The sequence below is a fragment of the Budorcas taxicolor genome, chromosome 1 (assembly GCF_023091745.1).
Source record: "Budorcas taxicolor isolate Tak-1 chromosome 1, Takin1.1, whole genome shotgun sequence".
In the NCBI taxonomy this organism is placed as follows: domain Eukaryota; kingdom Metazoa; phylum Chordata; class Mammalia; order Artiodactyla; family Bovidae; genus Budorcas; species Budorcas taxicolor.
Window position 1 is genome coordinate 183,556,504 of NC_068910.1, and position 8,774 is coordinate 183,565,277.

The 8,774-nt window shown below is 40.1% G+C and overlaps 1 protein-coding gene across 1 annotated transcript in view; it reads right to left on the bottom strand.

Moving 5' to 3' along the window:
• The window catches only part of AGTR1 (angiotensin II receptor type 1), a 52,404-nt gene extending 49,245 nt beyond the window's left edge, over positions 1–3,159 (bottom strand). The window contains exon 1 of the mRNA XM_052641178.1: positions 3,001–3,159. The gene's annotated coding sequence lies outside the window, so the exon portion shown is untranslated. The remainder of the gene's footprint in view (positions 1–3,000) is intronic.
• Between the last annotated feature and the right edge of the window lie 5,615 nt (positions 3,160–8,774).

Genomic DNA, 8,774 nt, shown 5'->3' on the forward strand with positions numbered 1-8,774 from the left:
AAATGTAAAATGATACCTAAATTTAAGTGGGAAATGGAACAAAATTTACTTTTGCTGTGGAAGCTTTAATGTACTGTTTTAATAGACACTAATGAGAAAAGAAACAAACCGTGTTATCCAATGACTTCAGACAATTTTGAAAGAGAAAATTTATAATCATTTTGAAGAAAATAATAGTACTTTCCAGTAGTGATGGGTTAAGAAGCTGGTTTTTCCCATTTTCTAGATAACAGGGGTAAGTGTTTGGTTACATTTTTTATACTTGGACATTTTGTTGCTCTGGCTCTGTATTTTTTTATTGCCACAGTCTGTCTTCAAAACAGCTTTTAATTTTTTATAACACCTGGATGTACTTCAAACTTCTAACTAAAATTTTTAATTTTTCAGACTGCTCTCAGAGGCTCTGGCATTGCTCAGTCATGACTGAGCAGGAAGAGGACTAAGTAAACTAGTGAACTTGGGGCAAAAGACCGGGAGCCTGCATCAGGCAGCCAAAACATCTAAGTGTGATGGGTCTGGATCTTGGTCCCTGTATCAAATTTGAAAACAAAACACAGCAACTGTCAGCTGCATTAAAAGGACACCGTGAAAGCACAGATAAAACTATAAGAGACGTGAATCATGCATTTTAACTGAGTTTCAAACTCCTTTTCGAATGTGTGAATGTGTAACGCAGTCGTGTCCAACTCTTTGAGACCCCATGGACCATATGTAGCCTGCCAGGGTCCTCTGTCCATGGAATTCTCTATGCAAGAATACTGGAGTGGGTTGCCATGCTCTTCTCCAGGGGATCTTCCTGACCCAGGGATGGAACCTAGGTCCCCTGCATAGCAGGCAGATTCTTTACTATTTGAGCTATCTGAGAAGCTCTCAAGTATTTTACCTGGGCTTTGGGTAAGCAGCAAATTTTCTTTCATTATTTTTCATCTAGCGCAGGACAAGAATTAGTCATAGTAACAACAACAACAACAGTAATAAGAAGCAGCAGCAGCAGCAGCAGAATAACCCCAAATTATATACCAGCACACACACACAACTCTTACTAAAAGTAGGAAAAGAAAAAACAAAGAAGAAACCTGAACAATTCACAAAGTCACAGTTTGAGCACTAAAGCAGAGTAAGAGGGGGATAGCAGAGATTTGTGCTCAGAGCTCCTGGGATGCAGAGCATTGCCAAAGCAAGAGTGACTGGGAGACACTTTATAAAACTTGTCTCCCTTTGGCTTCAGTGGAAGAAAACCAGCTTTCTTTTGGGTTGGATGATGGGACAGTTGATTCAGTTTAAGATCAAAGAAGAATTGAGCTAGAAATCGAGGCCTCATGATGGACACAAAAAACAAGGAAATTAGGAAGAAAAAAAAGGGAGCTGCAATAGAGTAGATAACGGGCTAGATACTACTAATCATGAAAACTTTAGCAAAGTGTTGAGATCCAGCAACTTGGGGCCACTCCCTGATCCTTCAGCCAGGCTGTAGAAACTTCCAACTGTAATCTAGGGGATGGACACTTGGACCTAATGATTTTCCAGAGCAGATAATTTACCAGGAGAGCTATTTAGACAGTTTTGAGGAGCACAAACATGGGCTAAAAGGGTAATTGTTTTAGACTTTATTTTTTAAAGCAATAACTAGGAAAGAAAAGGAATCAAGGAATTTTATCACTAGAGGGACCTGAGGTTTGAGTTGTGAAGTAACTCTAACAGCACATGGCCAGTTATGTGGAAGTCTGCATTCCCAGCTCTCTGTGCTTCCTTGCCCCTGCACTGTCTTCCAGATGGGTGTTGGAATCCATCAGTCTCCAGAGAGATTATCCATGTGGTGGGGCCTTGAGAGCTAGGGAAACACTAGCAGGCAACAAGGGAAACAGGCAGTTTCCTTTAAAGAAGACGTATAAAGGTGTTACAGCTTATGCTAAGGAGAATAAACCTTGGAGACCCAGGGCGGTATAACTTCCAAGAGAATCATGTTGGGGATGACAGCAACTTGAAGAGGAGATAGAGGTTGTTCAAAAAAGTTATAAAACAGAGCGGTGGGGTGCCAGATTTCCTCCCTGCCTCATTGTTACTCTCATCTAGGAATGACACTAGAAGTAGCCAGGTGGAAAATGTGATCCCAAGGGAAAGTGAGCACCCAAACTTTCACCAAGAAGACAGGGCTCCAGAGGGCCACTCGTGGGTGTTTGATTCTTAATTAAGCCAACAGCAAAGAAAGATCAGGTAAAGAGGCCCGCCATGTGCTCAATAGCTCAGGGAAGGAGACTCTTCTGGAGACAAAGCATCTGGCATTGTCGATAGATCAGGCTGGACATTTAAGAGAACTGGAGAATGGGGTGCTAGGTAGAGGGGTGTATGAAGGGAAGGCGTCAGCAAGAGGTTCTGCTCGGTCTTGGAAGCAGAAGAATTTCTCCTAAAATCCCCCTCAGTGACAAACATGTTCTGGCCAGGGCTGCGGGGATTGGCGTGTTCAGAAAAGCTCCGTTTTCCTTCTCCCCAGTTAATTCGATGCGGACTCAGCATCCCGGGCCAAGGACCCAGCGTTATCATTTGAAGAGGGGAGGTGGGGAGGTGAACCTTGCAGGTGCCTGGCAGAGTGTGGGGACGATCAAGTACTCCTTTAAACTGGCACAACTTTTAAAGGTACTTCCGCCTCGAGGAGTAATATACACAGATCACAGTTTAAAGACACGAGTTAGCTAAAAAGCCTCGGGAAGAAAGTTTCCTTGGTTGCATCCCATCTCTGCAGATGCCTCACTTGTGATCCGCAGAGTTTGGTCAAATCAGAATGAAACGTCGGGGGCATGCGGCAAACAAGATCAGACTACTTCTTCCCACACCTGATTTGGGGAAGGTCCTCCACCTTCCAGTGGGTGCCGGGGGACCTTAGCTCGCTCTAGCCACCGTCTCCAAGAGCCTCCCGGCACCGCGCCCGCAGCTGACACCTTGGCACGAAACTGACACCCCCGCCCCAGCCCCCAAGCTGGCGGGGCAGTCCGCGCCACTCACCCGCGCTCACTCGGGACGCTGCGCCGGCGTCGGCCGAGCTGGCGGCGCCGGTTCAGGGTGCGCCCTCACTCCCGGGGCTCGCTTGGGTTCCTCCTCATGGATCGCCGTCTCGGGTAGGCAGAGCTGCTAATCGCGCGTCTGCCCGGGCGCTCAGTCGCCTCAGGCCCTTGACTGACTGGCGCTGGAATCGTCTTCTCTGAGGCAGCTCCAAATTTATACCGAGGGGCGTTGCTGCTTCGAGGGTTCCAGGGGCGAGGCTGTGTTTTGCACTCTCTCCTCCTCCGCCCCGCCCGGGAGACCCTCTCGGCCCAACCCCCTTTCCTCTCCAGATGCTGACGGAAGAGGGATGATGCCACAGCCATCCCCGGTGTCACTTACTAGATCTGCGAGTACCTGGCACTGAACCCGGCATCGGGGGAGGGAGTGGAGAAAGGAGGGAGAGCCGAGGGTGCAGGACCAGCCATTTACACCAAGATCCGGGTTACTCCACTTTTTTCTTTTAAAACTTGGGAAACTTTTAAGGATGAATTAGGGAACTTCTTTTTCTTCCCTGGATGTAGCTCAAACTTTGATAATACCATTGTTGATTAAAGATCGCTGCCGTAGATTGTAATTTCAGACTTGTTACAAAGTGAAAGGGTGGACATTCATTTCCTTCTATTGGGGTACGTTGTTGGAGTTACATTTTAAAAAATGTAAAAATTTAAAAAAATGATTAAATATATAAGGAATAATTAATATAAATTCTTTATCGCTCCTTCCGAAGAAGATGATCACTTTGCAACTCACGCTATAGGTCAGTATCACCCTTATACCAAAACAAAATGAGGCATGAGGAGAAAATCTCCCTGATGAATGTAGATAAAAATCCTCAGCAAAATATTAGCAAATAGATCTAGTTCAGTTCAGTTCAGTCGCTCAGTCGTGTCCGACTCTTTGTGACCCCATGAATCGCAGCACGCCAGGCCTCCCTGTCTATCACCAACACCCAGAGTTCACTCAGACCCGCTTCCATCGAGTCAGTGATGCCATCCAGCCATCTCATCCTCTGTCGTCCCCTTCTCCTCCTGCCCCCAATCCCTCCCAGCATCGAAGTCTTTTCCAATAGATCTAGTAACATATTAAAAGGATTATACACCATGTCCAAGTGAGATTTATCCGAGGAATGCAAGGTTGCTGGTAAGTCGCTTCAGTCGTGTCCGACTCTGTGCGACCCCATAGACGGCAGCCCACCAGGCTCCCCCGTCCCTGGGATTCTCCAGGCAAGAACACTGGAGTGGGTTGCCATTTCCTTCTCCAATGCATGAAAGTGAAAAGTGAAAGTGAAGTCGCTCAGTCGTGTCTGACCCTCAGCGACCCCATGGACTGCAGCCTTCCAGGCTACTCCGTCCAGAGGTTTTCCAGGCAAGAGTACTGGAGTGGGGTGCCATTGCCTTCTCTGGAATGCAACGTTAGTTTATCAAAAATCAATTGTTATAATATACCATATCAATAGAATAAAGAATAAAAGCCACAAGATAATCCTAATAAATTAAAAAGGATTTGACAAAATCTAACACTTTTTATGATAAAATCATTCAGCAAACTAGAATAGAAAATAATTTCTTCAGACTATGAAATCTATCTGTGAAAACTCACTAACATCATACTTAATGTTGAAAATAATGTTTTTGCATCTAAGATCAGGAAAACGGCAAAGTTCTTTGCTTTCCACATATCTATCAAACATTCTTCGAGAGGTTCCAGCTAGGGCAATTAGGCAAGAAAAAGAAATGAAAGGCATCCAGATTAGAAAGGAAATGAAACAATTTTTATGTGCAGATAGCATGGTCTTGTATTTAGAAAATCTTAAGGAATCAATTAAAAAGCTGTTAGTGCTAATAAACAAGTTCAGAAAGGCTTCATGATGCAAGAGCAGTATACAAAATCAGTTGCATTTCTGTTTGTCAGCAATGAGCAATCAAAGAATACAATTAAGAAAAAACTGCATTTACCATAGATCAAAAATATTAAACTTTAGGAATAAATTTAATAAAAGGATGCAAACATTATATGCTAAAAACAGAAAATATTGTTGAAAGAAATTAAATTAGACCTAAATAAATGGAATGACATTCCATGTTCATGGGTTGGAAGACTTAATATTGTTAAAATAGAAATAATCTCCAAGTAATATACAGAGTAAACATAACTATATAAAAATCTGAACAAGTTGTCTTTGAAGAGATTAACAGGGTGATCCTAAAATTTAGGAAAGCACAAGGGACTCAGAATAATCAAAATAATCTTGAGAATGAACCAAGTTGGAGGACTATAACTTGTCTCATAATATAACAGACATTTGGAATCATTTACCCTAAGACATTTTGTAGAAAAGCCAAAAGTAGGTGACAAATTCCAGAGTCTGTGAGTGATACTGGGAAATGTTCCTGTGATTATTGTTTTAAGAATCAGGGGAGCTTTATGTTTTCAAATGTATTTAGTGCTATAAATCATTAACCATAGTCACACCTGTACTAAATTCCACCTTGATTTTAGAAATGATCATAGTTTTGAGGACTGGAAGTTTGTTACAGTCAGTTGTTTTGGGTGAAACTTCTCAAAAGGGTGGGGTTGACTCACTGGAATGTTATATCATCAGACACAAGCAGATGAAAAGGAGAAGATTCCAAGAAATTAATGGCATCATTATTACTGTGCTGAATCAGCTGAGAAATAGGATGGTTTAAACACCCGACACTTATGCTGAACCCAGCTTTGCTGCTTGTTAGCCTTGTGCACAGATTTATGCTCTGATATGGATTTTTAAAATATATAGAGTAATAATATTCTCGAAATTCTTGTTAGGATTAAGAGAGTGTATATATAAAAGCTTCAGATACTGTGCCTGGTACATAGTAAAGTGCTTAATAAATTGGCAGTCATTTTCAGTGAGTAACCGGCTGTTTTCCATGCCCTTCAGGGTTGTATTGACGCATTTTTGACACTCTAAAAAAGAGAGAGAAACCTCTTGATATCCTTCTGATGATTAAATTTGTTTCTGGTATTTAAAATTTGAAATTTTGCATAAATGAAATCTCATACAGTGGACGAAGGAGTAGGCTTTTCCCCCCCTCTTTCTTCTCTTTGTATGCCATGTGAGGCAGAATCAGTGAACCATCAGCATGAGGCTGGAAGTGGGAACACAAAAGGAAAGGGCAGTGGGCTGTTGAAATGCTAGATGAGCAAAAGCAGAATGCAGAGCCTCACTGCTGCTGAGGCCAGAGCTAGGTTCATGTCAGATGATAGATCTTTCAAGAAAGACTCAGTTTGGAGTAAAAATGCAACAGGACATGGAAAGAAGTGCCGTGCCCAATAAACATGAAAAAGTGTTTACTCTTCAAAGTAATAAAAATGAAATTTAAAGCAAAATGGTGCAGTTTTTCACCTATAAAAGCATCAGAGATTAAAGAAAAAAGATGACACCAGAATTCAATTTTTACAAGGTAGTAGGTAAGTTGGTACTCTTGGAAGGATAATGTATATTACATATATATATATATAAAACAATCCTACAGCATTTATATATATACACAATGCTGTAGGATTGTTGTATAGGCTTCCCTAGTGGCTCAGACGGTAAAGAATCTGCCTGCAATGCAGGAGACCTGGGTTCGATCCCTGGGTTTGATTCCTGGGTTGGGAAGAACCTCTGGAGAAGGAAATGGCAACCCACTCCAGTATTGTTGCCTGGAGAATCCCATGGACAGAGGAGCCTGGTGGGCTACAGCCCATGGATTTGCAAAGAGTTGAGCAAAGAATTGGGCATGACTGAAGTGACTTTGCATGCTTGCATGCATCCAAATTAAGTAAAATACACACCCACACATATACACACACACACATATATATATATATACACACACATGCATATTCATGGGAAAAAATCAATGTATAGTCACTAAAATATGTACAGTGGTTTATTCTGAATGAAGAATACAGTAATTATGGATGCTTTAAAATTGTATTTTCCTTTTATGTTTGTCTATATTGCTAAAATTTTACATTGCAATTAAATTACCATAAAAAGTTAGTAGAATAAACAAGAAGGCAGGGAACTTAGCACAGGGACAGTTTGGAGATCAAGGAACATTGAGGGGCACCTCTCTTGGGGACAGTTTTTGCTGACACTAAACTTGAATGCCCCATGGCTTCAACTCTGTGAGTATGCCTATACCTGTACTGTTTATGAATATATAAATTAGCATGACTTTATGGGATGATATGTTAACTTGGAATTCAGAGACCTGGAGCCCACTCTCCATTATCTCTAGAGACATCAGTGGAGCTAGGCCAAGCCAGCTGACATCTACAGCTCTACCTTTATATCACATTTACTAGCTATGTGAACTTGGGCAAGTTATTTAAGTTCCTGTCTTTTAACTTACTTACCAACAAAATGTATTAATAGCACCTAATTCATTTAGATGAGGATTAAATTAATTAATGTGAAACAAATAGAACAGTGCATGCTCTGTTGTTAGTACTCAATACATACTAGCTTAAAAAAAGTTAGCTCTAATAATTCTACATATGTATGTTGTCCAAATATTCAAATACAGTCACTAGTCTAAGAAATCCTTTTAATAAGACAGGGATTTATCTTACTCAATATACTTTACCAAATTGATATCCCTGCCTTAGTTTTACAGGAAGATAAAAAGATGAATATGACAACCAAACAGCATTGTTAGCATTCTTGACTGGGGAATGTCAGTAGCCTCATTAAATATAACTGAATTTTACAATACCATGTATTTTAATGAGGATCTGTATCTCAGGAGGCTTATTTCAGTTGTCCATATAGTATACTGAAGAAGCTAATATGTAGAGTGAATAAACAACTGCTTTACCCCTCTTATTTTCTAAGTTTTATAAATCTGACTGCTTTAAAAAAACAGTTCTAAACTTCATAGGTCATGTCTATGGATTCCATAGATCATAAACAGGTTTTCTGTTTTCTTACCACCCCATTTGTAAAGATGGAGAATGAATATTTTCAAGGTTCTGTAATTCACCAGAGCTTAAGGATATTATTCAATGAATATTATCCAATAATACTGGAAAATGTGATAACATTTGTAGAGGCTTGGAAGACTCTAAAAGAATAAAATATGTTTAATAAAGTTAATTTTGCTCTAACTATGAGTTAAATTTTTAGAATTATTTAAGTGCTTATGAGGAAAGAGGAGAAAGGTAGTAGGCACAAAGCTATTCTTAATGTTAGAATTGAAGTCAGAAGTAGTAAATGAAGATGGATCAATTTTGTATAGAATTAATTTCTAAAAAAGCAAGGTTGTTATATTCACCAATTAAGTGTTGCTATATAATAGGAAAGAATGAAACATTTTATTTGCTACACAAATATAATTCCCAAGTGGATAGGTGTAATATATGACTGTTTCTTGTATATGAACATCATTGTTAATAAACATTGAATAAATCCATCATACTTTGTATAGAGGGACTGACATACTAAGAACTGAATCAATTTCCTAGAATTTAACTGTAAGAGAAGGAAGTTTTATATGGCAAATGCTAAAAAATGGAGATGTTTAGAAGTGAAGTATCTGGAGAAAGCAAGGTTGGTATTTAGGATGGGAAAGAGGATATATTAATATTTTGACCCATATAAAAGCTCAGCAGACTTTCAGATATAAAAATTCTAGAAAAATGTATGACATTTGCAAAACTGTGTTTGAATTTAACATTCTGAGGAAAGATACAGAGAGGAA